Source organism: Copadichromis virginalis, linkage group LG6 (genome assembly GCF_057382275.1).
Source record: "Copadichromis virginalis isolate Kocher_CV1m ecotype Utaka linkage group LG6, C_Virginalis_male_GT1.1, whole genome shotgun sequence".
In the NCBI taxonomy this organism is placed as follows: Eukaryota; Metazoa; Chordata; class Actinopteri; order Cichliformes; family Cichlidae; genus Copadichromis; species Copadichromis virginalis.
Genome location: NC_140623.1, coordinates 37,362,356 through 37,378,051, shown reverse-complemented (window position 1 = coordinate 37,378,051; position 15,696 = coordinate 37,362,356). Strand labels below are relative to the sequence as shown.

The window sequence follows — 15,696 nt, the reverse complement described above, 5'->3', positions numbered from 1 at the left end:
ACATGATTCAGTCTCTGTGTCAAGGTGGGACTCAGATGTTGTCCCGGTCACAGCTGGTCCCTCCGCAGCAACCGGCCCTCGTTTCCCGGCTGCTTTGGACATTTGAGGCAGCCAATCGCTCTATGGCCTTCTTCGCCGCATGAGAAGCAGTGGTTACAATTTTTAGAGCCCACCTGTGAACATGTAGAACATGCATAAAGTCTCTCAGTCTTTGTTGCAGCTGGTCTAGCTGTACTGCTAGAAGACTCTTTCTTCATTTTTTCTGCGAGTGAATCTACTACTCTAGTGGGTGCATCAATCTTCTCTTCCAGTTGCTTTACTGTGTCGGCTGTTGACTTTTGATCTGCAACCTCTCTCTTTGTTAGTTTGACTTTCCCTTCATCCACATGGGCAACATGAGCACTGAACTGTTTTGCTCGGGGTGTGGAACCTAATCTCCGGTGACGCTCAGATTCTTCACTGGTCACTTTCATTGCATGTTTCAGAATCATCTCATCTGTCACTGACTGATTCGCCAGCAAGGGCTTCAGCTCTCTTCTAATATCATTGTCCTTATGTCCGATCCCCTGATAAACTGTGTGCAAGAAGACACCTTGAACTGTTTCTGGGGTATATTTAATCTCAGAATCAGTCTTTTTGGACTCAAAAAGAACTCTTTGTTTTAAGCCAATTATGCGGTAGAGAAATTGTTGTGTTGTTTCATTTTCTCTCTGTTTGGCACAAATCAGTTCCTGGAACAGCTCTGTACTACTCCTTTCTCCAAGATGGGACTGCAGGAATCCTTTTAACCCGGCAACTGTCATGTCATCTTTATTAACTAACATGTCCTTGAAACTGCCTGGTTTAATTATTTTTAACACCCCTCTAACAATCTCAGATTCTGTAAAATTCTCTTTTAGACCTTCCTCTATCTGCCTACACACACTGTTGTAGCTGATGTCTGACATGTGATCCCCTACTTGGCCTCCCTGAACCTTGAACTCACGTCTCGGAAGATAAGGTAGGTCTTTGAGGGAAACTACAGGGCCTGGGGGAGGTCTAACATTACTTTGTGAGGTGAGTTGAGCTTGCTGTAGTGCAGGAGTTTTTACTAAACCTTGCAATGTCCTACCAACCTTCTCATAGTCCGAAATCATTTTAAGGAGTTCTTCTTGTGGGATGTTAAGGCTAGAGTCAGACTGATCCATGTTTACTTGAGCTGCATTGAACTGGCTGGGCTCTGAGGTAGGGTGGGGTGCATGCTCTGACGTCCGTGTTTCCACATCTGTCTCCACGGCACTGGTCTGGTTGTTGGTAGGATTCAGAAGTTCATCTACCATGTCCTTTAGCGCTAACAATTCCCCCATCCCACTGTCCTCAGCTTCTAACATTGCCTCGCTGTAGATGAAGGAGTTGATGTACTCGAAGCTTCCTTCTGCATCATCACTTGACAGCTCTGACAGATCCTTGCCTGGTACTGGACCCACCTTTGCAGCAATCTCAAAAAGCTGATCCGGCATCAGTGCGAAAAGGCCCTTCCTGATGTCCCACACCAGGCTCTTCCTTACACCGTCAGCCATGATGTCCTCCTCGTTGCTCTGCGATGGGTAATTCTAAACTGGATCTTCCCTCTGTAGTGGACAGCAGCTCCTCCGCTTTACACCAACTCTCCTTGGACCATCAGCTCCGCAGCAGGTCTTATGGATGTGTGAGGATCAGCTCCATTGATGATGTGGAACCAATCCCCGTACGGGCCACCAAGAATCTGTAACCGACCCAGAGTATGGGCCGGTAAAACAGATTAAATGTTCCTGCAAAACAGGGAAATGATGAGACAGAGACGACTGGTGAAGTTTCTCTTTGCCTCGCTTCTGCCATATTTATTTATATAATCACATGTATTTTTAATTTGCAGCATCACCATTCTCTATATACAACAGAAATAACAGTAAAACCGTCTGTGTGTTCAAGCTGCAATACCACGATCTTTACATGGGAAACAAGAATACTTCACGTGTAGTGACCTTCAAATCATTTACTCGGTTATTCTCTCTGAATGACAATTCAAAACAATATGAAATGCATGTTCAAATACATTTTACCTCTCTTTAACTCTTAACCCAAATACCTATGTATTCTGATTGTTTTAACCAACATACCAGTGCTTGGTCTTAAACCAATTTAGCTTAGTGGCTCACAAATACATGAAAGAGTCATGTGTATGTCGACAGGCTTAGCTTTAGCTTTAACATTCTCAAAATCACTTTTCAGAACCAGTAAACAGTCGTTTTTCACTGCCAACAGCAGATTAACAATATCAGGACACAAAAAGGAGCTTATTCAGCTAAACGACCCGAAATAAGTGACGAAAGGAAACCAAAATGGCGCCCGCGGCTGGCTGGGCTTTGGCATTTTTTCAGTCCTTCTACTTCATAAAACGTAACCAATAACAGCGTTTACCCGCTGATTTATACCCCCACATTTAGCTATGTTTCTTATCAATATTTTACAACCGTTTTACTATAGTTTTACCGGTTACAAACCTGCAAAACAGGGAAATGATGAGACAGAGACGACTGGTGAAGTTTCTCTTTGCCTCGCTTCTGCCATATTGGAGAGGAGGACCTATGACCTCGCTATTCTGTCTCACTGAACAATGCGCCACCCGGAGGCTGGGGGGTGCAACTACCTCATTAAACATAGTTCACTTCGGTGACAAATCTCTCTTTCTTTTAAGTACTACTTCTGATGGGATCACACATTAGTGTGTCACATTATTTTGAAGTGACTCACTGATTTGTTCCTTTTTAATTTAGTCTTTTATGTACATTTTTAGTTAAAAGTACAATTATTTTGTTACATATAGGTGTCAAAAGGTACTTGATTAGCTTTAGGCTATAGATCCTGTTTAGGTTAGGAGAAGAGTGTGGTGTGGCTTAAAATACATTCTTTCACAACAGTTTCACAACCTTAAAAAATGATGAGCGGCAAGTGACAACCCCATCTTACTGATGCTATAACTTGGTGCATTGCTTTGAAAGGGCATCATTCATGTTTACATAACTGAAAAACCTTTGGTAAAATGGCATTATTTGACACTTTTAAAATTACATCAAACACTATTTGTGAGTGTTTTTTTTGTTTTTTTGTTTTTTTTGTTTTTTGTTTTTTTGCCTGTCCCGTTTGGCTCTTTTGCCATCAGAATTGTTGTCTAAAGGCAAAGAAAGATGCCCAACGGATTTACTTTACCAAATTGACCATCCCAGCCTTGCCATAATGGTCCATTTGATTCACCTTTTATTGTTTATTTTATTTTCACTTACTGAACATGGGACAGACTTGACTGGGGGAAAGAAGGGGAGAAAGAAAGAGGGAAAGAGAAACAGCTGAGAAGAGGGACGGGGGAGAAGGGCAAAAACCAAAAACCAACAGAATGAGCAGAAAAAGAAAAAAAAGAAGAAAAAAAGAAAAAAAAATGCATATATCAATCACCTGGGTCACCTGCTGAGAAAGAAAAAAGAAAACAAGCAGAAGAGAACAAGAGTAATAGAATAAACAACATCACAATGATATATGGGAATATGACAGTAAATACTAAATATTAAACATTATTGTGCAGCACATAAGATCAACAGAACACAGTGTGCTTTGAGGTAGGAGCCAAAAAGGGTGTAGTTTGTGGGTGTGATCGCCCGTGTGTACACCTGTGAGCATGGGCGCGCTTGTTTTTTGTTTTTTAAAAGGTTCCTTCATGTAATGATCTGCTAGAGGGTGTGGGGGGGCCACAGCCCCGTCCTCCAGGGCATGAAGCAGGTATGGAGGAGATCAAAACTCCAGACATCCAGAGGCCCCCAGAACACAAGAGACCAAGGAAGACCAACAGAGGGGCAGCCGCGCCACTGTCCCGGAAAGAGCTGAGGAGAGTCCCAGTTGAGGGCTCACTCAGCAGCCGCGGAGCAGAAGCCAGGGGGAGTTGCAGTGACGCGCCCGTGAGCTCCGCCGGCAGCCAGCCGTGCCTGAGTGACCGAGCCCCAGGCCGAGAGGCCGGGGGCACCCCACCTCCGAAGTGGCCCGAGCAAGCCCCAGGCTCCAGGCCCCGATAAGCGGCCGCCAAGGAGTGAGCCGGTGTGTAGGTTAGGAGAAGAGTGTGGTGTGGCTTAAAATACATTCTTTCACAACAGTTTCACAACCTTAAAAAATGATGAGCGGCAAGTGACAACCCCATCTTACTGATGCTATAACTTGGTGCATTGCTTTGAAAGGGCATCATTCATGTTTACATAACTGAAAAACCTTTGGTAAAATGGCATTATTTGACACTTTTAAAATTACATCAAACACTATTTGTGAGTGTTTTTCTCCTCTTGTCAGGTGAAAGGAACACAAAATAAATAACCCTCACCATCTCCGACATAAGCACTCACACTAATTGATATTTTTAGTCTTTTATTTCTCTCTCTTTTCTTTCAGGATTACCTTTTTTCTTCAACTTTCTTCTTAAATAGTTCTCTCCTCTTACTAATGCTTTTCACATATTCCTCATAACAAGCCTGTGGCCATTAAATCATGTTGCCTCTTTGTATTTGAGCTGTTAAAGAGTAGAAATCACAAGCTGCTGTAAACAGTTTAGTGAATTTGATCGGGGACAATGTTTAATCAAAGAATAACCAGCGAATAAAATACAGAAAGAGACGATTTGATTAACATAAAGATAAAACCAGAGAAATGCTTTCTCTTTTGATGAGCTCTTCTCCATGAAAAAAACACTCTGTTAAAAGAAAAAAAAGAGCCTAATGGGAATTTCAGTGCTTTTGTATTTTGATCAGAATGAAGGTTGTTAATGTGTAGTAACAGCAAATGAGAGAGAAAAAAGAGAGCTGGGAGAGCTGAGAGGAAAAAAAAAGGAAAAGTGGCCTTTCATAGCTAAATTAAAATTTTAAGCGCTGCTAAATGCATTTCTCTGCCCACCCATTGAGCAGGCATTTCTGTAAGTAATTATGTCCTGACCCTTTATGAACTATGTTAAAACCTCAGCTTTAACTCCATCTTTTTTTTTCCATTTCTCCATCAACCCCCTCCACACACACACACACACACACTGCTACCACTCCAACCTTTACCTTCCTCATCCTCTTGTTCTCTCTTTCTCTTTTCTCCTGGCAGAGGTTACTCATGAAGACAACTTCATTTTTATTCATGTGCTCATTCATGTGAAGAGCTCTCTGAAATGATTTTGTGAAAATTGGAGCCTTTGTGTTTTGGTAATTACTCGGGAAAACACAGATGACAACATTTCTCTTGCAACCATTGTTAGCGTAACTCTGTGGTAATGAGCCACTTTTTACAGAAAAGCAAAGGGAGACAGGCGATCTTCAGCAAAGAGGACAGGACTGAATGCATAGCCACTTTACCAAAAAGGGGGACTGTGGCTTTACAGAATATTAACACATCAGTCCTGAGTTTACGCTATTAGCAGCCAATTTGCTTAAACACTTTTATGGCCGGGGTAAGAGGTTAACTCTCATCATTCATGCTTCGGCATATACTGTGGCATTTATTGCTACAAATTAGGTTTTAAAAAAGTAATAAGATATATTTAAAAGCTGTAATGTATGCTTGGAGGTGAACTGATAGTGTCAGCAACCATTAAGGCATTATGAAGAGAGAGATACTGGCAAACTACAAATGATTCTTGGCCTTATGAGTCAATATAAGTTATTTTCATGGTTGAGCATTACTCTGGTTGTTTTGTAAGGTCAGAAAATGATTTATTTTTTTGTATCAGTTAAACAGATTTTAATCAGTCAGTAGTAAAAAATCAAGCAGAAAATATGTTACCATTAAATGGCTTACAGTTCATTTATGGTCATTTATGGGGGATTTTTCCCATTTTTTTAAATAAATGACACAAAGATATTCAATGTTAAATACATTAAATAAGTAATATATTTATAAGCAGTCAACTAGATTTGAAGCTTAATATTGGAAAATCTTTTTTAGTGTAAAGAGTAATAACCAAAAACGTTTTTTTTGCTTCTATGCCACAGAAGGCTTTGAGGTAAGATTATTCTGCCAACTGAGTTTTCAGTAACCTTTAATTTTTTTAACATACGGTACCAGGATGACCTGGAAATTTCATAAATGATGCTTCTTGCAATCATTTAGTGTTTATGTCCTCACCCAGGTGACGTAGTCATGGTTGATTGAAGCGCTCCTTTGATCCACAGCCTCCTTGAAGAGACTTATACTGCCATGCCATTTAACTCTCACCAACTTTCACTTTAACCTACTGACCCAATGTGAGGCCCAGCATGTTCTGAATCCTGTAGCGGGACAGGCATCTAACCCCAACACGGTTGTCTGTTTAGGTAAGGGCAACGGCAACATATCAAACGGCCACACTATGACCAACCAGTGCTGGTCAAGTTACTTGAAAAAGGTAATCAGTTACTAATTATTTATTACTTGTCCAAAAGAGTAATCCTGTTACTTTACTGATTACTGATTAGTATTTAGTATTTATTTATTTATTGTCATTGTCAAGAACAATGAAATTGCGTTTGGGGCTTCCATACAACCCAAAAAAAAAAAGAAGAAAATAATAAATACCCCTTAAAACCCAAGTGTACATATTTAACCCAGTGTGACTCCAATGCAATAAGACAATCCTTAGCAATAATGTTCGTAGAAATTCAGACAAAGACCTGAGAAACATGACAAAATACAACAATGCAACCCATTCAATATTATTGTACTGTGAGATATGATATCAGATATGATAGTTATCTATTTAAGAAAGAGGGGGGGCAGGAGGGGGAAGAGAATAAAGATATGATGCACCAATGCAGACCAGTTCATTGCTATTAAGAAGTTGGATATGGTTATTGTCCGTGAGAGGGGGGCAGAGAGTTCAGGAGCCTCACAGCCTGTGGATACAGGCTGTTGGCCAGTCTGGATGTTCTGGCCTGTATAGACCTGTACCTTCTCCCTGAGGGCAGCAGATGGAAAAGGTGGCGCGCAGGGTGATGTTGGTCCCGCAGGATACTGTGCACCCTCCTCAGACAGCGAGTGGGGAAGATATTACTGATCTCTGGCAGACTTGTTCCAATAATTCTGCCAGCTTCCTTCACCACCCGCTGGAGTGCTTGCTGATCGGCCTTGGTGCAGCTGGGGAACCACACTAGAAATCCATACGTCAGAACGCTGCTGATGGCACAGTTGTAGAAGTTCAACATCAGAGATCTGAGAATGTGTGCGCTCCGCAGTCTCCTCAGGTAGTAGAGGCGCTTATTTTCAAAAGTAATTAGTTACTTAGTTACTTTTTAAAAACATGATACACAACCTGAATAGGTAATAAAGCAATAGATCTTTCAGCCCAATTCTACCTTTTCTGCATAATCCATCATACAAAATATAATTAAATGAAAAAGTATCTTTTTAAAACCTGCTTTTATCAATTTTAATGTTTTAACTTTATGCATATTGCATCAAGCAAAACTTAAATTACATGCAACAGTCTCTGAATTGAAGAAATTTGTTTATCTTTAAACCTATATTCTGCATGTTCCAGCATATAAAATAAAATAATGTTTTGTGTTTACACTCACTCTTTCAAACAGATGCAAGTAAAACACAGCAGAAAATAAATAAAACCTATTATCTATTTTCACTTGTTTAGGAGGAGTGGGGCGGGTGGACGTTTGCCCTAGTGCAGGTGCGCCGCAGCCGTCATGTCAGTGGAGGAATCCGGGGGTTTCTCAGTGAATTTCACATTCCCGTGGCAGCCTGATTAGTACTTGCTCAGAAGTTTTGGGGGTTTTTTGCTGTAGAAAGAAGTTTTCTTCCCACGCAGTGTACAGCGGACACTAATGTTTTTGTCACTTTTTACATAATCAAACTCAAAGTAAGGTCAGTACTACACACTCGTACTCTCTCGGGCATTCTATATATTATCCGTTGTTGATCTCCACACGTCTGTTACCACGAATGTTGCACACGCTAACGTCATTGTCATGAGACACTCTCGCAAACAAAATCACGGTTTAGTAACGCAGTAAGGCAGCGTGCTTACGGGAAAGCAACCATAATCTAATTTCTTTTTTTGCAATAATTTCTTACTTTACTAGTTACTAGAGATGGCACGATACCACTTTTTTATGTCCGATACCGATACCGATATCATAAATTTGGATATCTGCCGATACTGATATGAATCCGATATAGTGTTTTTTAATCAACAAAACTGTTTTTTAAAATATCTTGCTGCATTTTGCAAGTCTGCAAGTTCATACTCAAGTTTAAAACAACAACTACACTAAAGCTATTCTGTTATACCTGTATACAAAAAAAATATTTCATAGTTCAGCAATACTGATCAATCTAATAAATTTAAACCTACACCATCCTCCCTATTCTGGTATTTTAAAGAGTACTTAGCGTAAATATTAAGCAACCTAACTAATAGGGTTCCAACTCCCAGCAACAACAAAAATAAATAAATAAAAAATAGGGAACCACCCCTCACGCGCCACCTCATGATGCTTAATCGACGTAATCAACCTTAATTTGATGCAGTGTGAAAAAAAATGCACAGAAATCAATTATTTTTCAAGAAATATTAAATAGATTCAACATCTTTCTTCAACAAAATTGCAGACTGCACAGATGGTACCTTCCCAAAGGAAAAAGTACTATAGCTTACTAGGGTATATATATTAGACTTAATAGTCACTATATACAGTAATTGACTTCTATTCATTTTACATCAAATTAAAACTTTGTGTGTCAGATAATTATTTATTAAAAGCTAGACATTTTAAATGAGAATAAGAAAGAAAAGTATGTCTTTGTGCCCCCTTTTCCCTGTTAATGCCCTATCGGCCCCCTGGCTAAACTTTGCTAGATCCGCCCCTGCACAGTTACCAGCGTCAGCTAGTAGAAAAAGATCCTGGTGTAGAAAGTAATATTAAATAAATTCTAACAACAGCTTATCAAGCTTAAACGTGCTGCTGTTGTTCAGCCGCTGGTTTCCTCTTTCTGGTGCAAAGTGGGCCAAAAACAAAGACGGACTCGCGACAGAAAAGCCGATCAGCTGATCATTTAAGCAGTTTCACGATTGAAGTAGCAGCCGGAGAGCGAGAGGCAGTCGCTCCTTAAGCTTAACGCAGGAATGCTTTACAAACATTCAGAGATGGACTTACACACTTGCTTTACTTCTCTCGGGGATAACTTTGTCGGAGATGAAATGCCAGGTTGCTAGCGAAGCTCCAAATGCTATCCAGACCACAGGTCCCGCATGCCACAGCCGCTCTATCACCTGATGCATACTGCTCCGACATGCTAACGTTCTGAGGTGAGTTACGGCGTGTTGCAAGTTTTGTGAGGTGCTTTCGTGATATTTAATGGATCGCATTACATTTTTTATTTTTCTCCGATATCCGATCCAGTCATTTAGGTCAGTATCGGACCGATACCGATACGTAATATCGGATCGGTCCATCTCCAGGGGCGGAGCGTGGGGGTGGCTTACTGGGCTTAAGCCCGGGTTGTTTTGTCAGAAGCCCGGGGTATTTTGGAGTGCAATTTTTTCATAGTTAGATGCCTGGCTGACAACTGTATAAAACAAAAAGTACACACAATATTCGAAGCACATAGTGCACACTGTGGGAATTTACGACTGTGCGTGAATCCCCCCCTGATATTGGTATGATCCAAGCTCAGGCACTAAGCGACTGAGCGAGGGGGCGGGGCAGCTGCTGCCCGTCAGTGCGCTGTTGGAGAGACGGAGCCAGCCATACTAAGGAGAGCTTAAGTTTGACCAGGTACCAAAGCAAATCATTCGTACCGTACAAATAATGTAAATATGACGGTGCATCACGAAAGATTGATATCAAACTGATCACTTGACCAATATTACGTTACTTGCTCTTCAAGTGAATCAACAAATGGCGAAATGAAAAGCCGAACAAATGCTATTTTTTTTAGAGATTCTTAGCTTACGTGTGTTTATTTCATATTTTCAGTTCTTACCCTCCCCGACTAAATCGGTTTCAGTTATGTACTGAAATATAAGAATGGACATTAGAGGGTTCTTTCAAAGAAAAACTCAGGTAAATGTTATTTTATATATTATGCTTTGTATGTTGTTCAGTATATTTGTATGCAAAACAAGAGGAATTTCAGTACACAGCAGGATATTCACATTTGTAACCAGATATTTACACTTTAGGGAGAAAACATAAAACATTTTTACTGCACAACATCAATTTAGAGTAAACTTTTGTTTTAGATAAATATTGAAATATCTTTTGAATTAGTTAAATGTCACAATAAAGAGAGACAGCTTTCTGTTTTTTATCACTTTCATCAAATTTAGGAGTACATGTACACTAAGTTTATTGTTAATTAATAAGAAAACTCCAGACGATTCCATTCTGAGCTGAAGAAGCTTCTGATAGGTTAGTAGAGTCCATGTGAGTAAACAGGTGGCACAGCTGTGGATGCATATAAGGCAAAACACAGAGCCTGTTTCTGTGACATGGGAAAATCAAGAGATGTCAACCAAAACACCAGGAAAAGAACTGTGGAGCTCCATAAGTGTGGCTCAATTTTGAATACAATTTGGTGCCATTTGCAATTAAGAAATACAGACGATTTCTCTCTTTACTCTTAAAGTTAACAAATATGTTTTTTATATTTATCAATCTAAAAAAATAAACATTTAGTCTGATTTGATGTTACAATTAAAAAGTGTTTGTGTTTTTATCTGAAGAGTTTGTAAATATCTGTATATTTGATGATTGTCAGCACAAAGAGGGAGAGAGGAACAGAGAGGGAGATGGAGAATGAGGACAGAACAGAGATGAACAAGAGCAGGTGAGACACACATGTTAGTCAAATGGTTGTTTACCAAAAGTATCACCGTATCATAGGTACTCATGTATCTCATACCTAGTGTTTCTTTTTAGGTTTGTTATTTTTCAAATTCTATATTTATTAAGTTATGAAGGCTTGTTTGCACAACAAGGCTAAATAATTATATAAACCTTTCTCAATCTAAATATTGTACTTTGGTAAAATTAAAAAATAAATGTAGTGCAGGTCTATGATGATTTTTAGTGCTACTATCATCTAGTTCTGATTCTGGTTCTGTCTTGGTTAAGTCCCAAGTAGTGCTGATTTTGAACTGTTGTAGTCCTGTTTTAATTCTGGATCAGTTCTTGGTCTGGTTGAATTGGGGTTTAGTCCTCGTGTCTTGATACAGCCCTGATTTTGTTCTGCCTTGCTGCTTAATTAAAAAACTAGTTTAAGGTGTTCTGCACATGTGATATATATTTTTCCCTATATGAAGTCATTCTTTTTTGAACAAAACTCAAAACAGAGCCAATTAATCTTTCAGTCATTTCTACCCCCCCCCCCCCCAAGGGAAAAAAAATCCCACATGCATACTATCCTTTTGGGCTAAGCCCCGGGTGTTTCAAATGTCTGGCTCCGCCTCTGTCCATCTCTACTAGTTACTTGAAAAAAGTAATCGGATTACAGTTACTACCCATCTCTGTTACCAACAGATGCTGATTGATAGGCAAATATTGAGGGTCTCCCTTAACCAGAAATTGTGGTAACAGGGTAACCAATTCTGCACACTTACTCAAAACAAAAATCATTCTGGTACCAGTAAATGTACCAGAATGAACCAGTAAATGAACCAGAATTCTGGTACCAGTAAATGTGAACCATACCATGGCAAAGATAACTGTTTTACTTCTTTTCCCAGTCTATCGGAAACATCACTAAGGTCTAGGGGAATTAATGTTAAAAATGTAAATGTCAAAACCCACATATCAGTGAGAGTGATGGGTTATTGTGAGTTGAGTTATAAGTCACTTTGAACAAGCTTTTAGTGACCTTTTCTTTTTAAAAATGCCAAGTTCAGCTTTATGTGCTTTCTTCTGAGATAATAGATGGATGCTGATGGAAGAAAGGAGAAGAAGATATGAGGACATGAGAGGGCGTAGCAATACAACTTTTTCATAATGCCTTATGAAAAAAAAAATATATAGATATAGTTGTTTATATTGTCCTTAAATCTGTGTTGAAGAACTGCAATTAAAATAAAAATGTAGCTCCTTCAGTTGTTCAGGCAGGAGTTTACTAAGATCAAACAATCATGTTGGCTTCAATGAAATATAACCAATCAACTAACATATTTCCAGCTGAATATGTTTTATTATTTAATCAATATAAGTTCACATGAGTGAATGAGGGTGAAATCAAAGATAACCACAAGGATGTAATGACTAAGCGGCTGCGTAGAGACAAGAAAATGGAAGAAGGAAAAAAGGATTAAAGAATGAAAAAAACTGTGTTAGAAGGCATGAGTAATAATAGGAAAAGAACAGCAAATGATAGAGAGGGCTATTGGCAATAAGTCTAAACCCACCAATCCCATCCTGCAGATTTATAATAGGAAAGGTAGGCTTGTTACAAGCTTCTGTGCTTCTTGCTTTACAGAGCAAATAAAAGGTAGACATAATTAAGACTACCGAAGGTATAAATCTTATATGTGAATGGCCCATTGCACACATCGACCGCACAAGTAATTTACATGGCCCTTTGAGAATTTGCCTTGGAGTTTTCTCTGACACTCACAGTGGTGAGAGAAAGACAAATATGAACTGCACTTTGTAGGATGGATTTCAAAGCTAAGATTACACCTGTTTTCACATTTCAATTCGTAATAACCATTTCTCCCTTTTATCCTATAAGAGTACAATGTGACAATATATTTTATTGCTTCTCATATAATCACCTTTATGAGGTTTTAGATCAAATGTAAGATCTATCGCATTGAGTATATGCAGCATCAGTAAGTATTATTTAGTGCTTTATTTTTTAATTATAAATTACTGTAATGATTATGATTTTTTTTTTCTTTAGGGTTTTAAGGTAAAAGAAATCTACCATCTAAGCATATTGCGATCAATGCAGACTGGAAATAATGTATTTTTAAATCATAATAAATAATTTTTCTTAATTTAAATCTCAGTGACATACTACTAAGTATATTCTTTCGCAATTGCACATCCCAAAGTGCTGTCTTTGCTATCATTCAGTACGTTCCCAACTACCGGTCTCGTATCATTGATCAGAAATGAAATTTTAAATTTTCATTTAATTTTCTAAATTTCAATCGTGGCACTTAAAGTTGCAAATATGAAAGTCTGTCCTATTACTACCTGTCTTGCTATGTTAAATTAGCATGGTCTTAGACAAGCTGACTGCAAAGCTTAATTTAGGCTGAGAAATTGTTTTTTTCACAAGAATATGAGCAGAAAATGGCACTTAATGAAGTAATTATACATGTTTCATGACTTAGAATTACAAACTGAAAAACAACACAACAATAAAAAAATAAAATACAAATTAACTACTGTGCCATCCTAGCTGAAAGATTGTAGTGTTAATACAGTTGCTTTGTTCCATCTGCAAATGATGGGAAAGTCAACCAAAACTCTCTTTAAAATTTAGTTGAACATGGGTAGTAACTTTACAAAGACTATCTAGTTCGGTTTCAGTTTTTCTTGTAACGTTACTGAAACTCAAACTACATACCAAAACATTTCCAGCCCCATTGCATTTTCCTCTTTTTTTGTATTATGACTCTCTCTCAAGTGGCCGGAGTTACCAGCATGGAAGATGACGCAGAGGTTCAGGAAAGACACTACAGCTTTACCCTCGCTAGAGGGGTTAAAGCAACCATTTGAAGATGGTCTTAATTGGGTGAGGTGGGGGTATTAGAATGCAGGTTCCAGACCAATGGCTGTAGGTGTAAAGAGGAGAAAAGAGATTTAATTGATCCCCTAGTGGTGCATACAACTTGGCATCCCTCTCAGATAAAGGTAGGGAAATGTTACACAGGACTGGCTTACCCATTGCAGTCGAGCGTCACTGCAATCCTTTATCTGATACTGTACTTTAATAAAATCTTTTCATTATTAATATAATACCTTATTTATCCATGTTAAAAATCTCAATGAGATATACTTGGACAAATATCACAATCCTTCAAAAATACTTTACAAATGCTACTACTAATATCACTTCTACCTCTAATAATAATGATGATGTTTGAATTATTATACTTTTTGTAGTATCACCTAATTTCCATGACTGACTTGGAAAGGTGAAAAGACAGTATATAGTATATTAGAGTAGTGAGGGTGCAGACTGTATAGCAGTCACCAAAGCAATTCAATTAGGCATAATATACTGATGTAATCTAATATAATGACAACTCATACTCTTAAAGTTTGGCCGAGGCACTAAGAAAACATGAAGTGATTTCTATTGCAGATATAGATGGCGGGATAGGTTATTGCTTAAAATGAGAGACCTAAAGTCTGGTGTGCATTTATCTTGTGTTTGCGTGCAGAAGATACAAAGATATGGAAAAGGGAGGGGTTGTCTTATGATAGAGCAGCAATGACAGATTTGTTTATGAAATGTGGTTTTGTAACCTGCAAAAATTACTCACAAAGTCACTTACTATTTAGATGCTTGGATTGATATATTAGTTTGCAGGGAAATGTGCTCTCTTGACACTCACAATTCCATGCATTCCTTACTGATGTGCAAACCCTGTCTTCTAAGAATTATGTTCTCATACGTCTACACTGCATTCTCAATTAGGTTTCAAGGGAAGTATATTTTCTCTCCAGCAAAACATTACGATTTGAAAGACAAATGAAGTAGGCCTACCTAACAAAGGCATAATCCGCTATCATCACAAATGATCAGGAAACTAGGATTCCCAGTATAAAATGCTGGAATGGTCCACTAGGTTCTGTGCAGGGTTCCATATATCCTTCACTCTGTTGTGACCATGCAGACTGTAAAAGTACTGCATGCTTCAACCAGTTTCCATAATTGTCTTGTTATTTTAGTACTTTTAAGTTTTGTTTTCATTAAGAATTTAAGTTTGTTTGCAGCCACTTTTCGGTTAACAACAAAATTACATACAGTGCAATGTAAAGGTATTTGCCCCTTTCAAAATTAATATTTATCTTTCTCTAATGTTAAAATTTGTTTGATAATCTGAAACGTGTGACAAAATTTGTTTGATGTTCTGAAACACGTGTGACAAGTACGCAAAAAACAAAAATCATAAAAGATTTTGTTACCCAAGTTTAATTAAACACTGATTGCAAACAAAAATAAACTGTGAATAAAAACAAAACCTAAAAGAAAACAGAAAAAAAGTCCTAAATTTAAAATCATAAAATGAAATACTGAATCAAAATTTGTTTGATGATCCAAAACATGTACATGCCAAAGGTACAAATAAATAAGGAACGACAAATATATTTTTTGCAGCACTATATGTAGATTTAGGAAAATATGTCAACACTTCTAGAAATTTACTACCAATATGCAAGCCTCTGCACTAGCAGCAATGCAACAGCAATGCAAAATATAATATGAGTATGCTGTGTATGTCACAGAAATTTTCCACATCATAGAAAAGTCCCTTTTGAAAGAGTAACAAAGTCTGTCTGTGCCAGTGTGTGAATCACTGATCTGTTGTTGTTCATGTTTTGTGGGAGCTTTTTTGTTTTGTCTCGCTGTACATTTTTATTTTCACCAGCTATTTGTTTTAACTTTCGCTCACTATTTCATTAGATTCATGCACAAATGTGAAATACCTGTTTACATTTGAAT

At 38.3% G+C, this 15,696-nt stretch overlaps 1 long non-coding RNA gene across 1 annotated transcript; it reads left to right on the top strand.

Annotated features, from left to right (window-relative positions):
- Nucleotides 1–9,489: 9,489 nt before the first annotated feature.
- On the top strand, nt 9,490–11,396 carry LOC146708416 (uncharacterized). Its single transcript, XR_014921107.1, has 3 exons — nt 9,490–9,800; nt 10,002–10,088; nt 10,786–11,396. It is a non-coding gene; the product is annotated as an uncharacterized LOC146708416 (long non-coding RNA).
- Nucleotides 11,397–15,696: the final 4,300 nt, after the last annotated feature.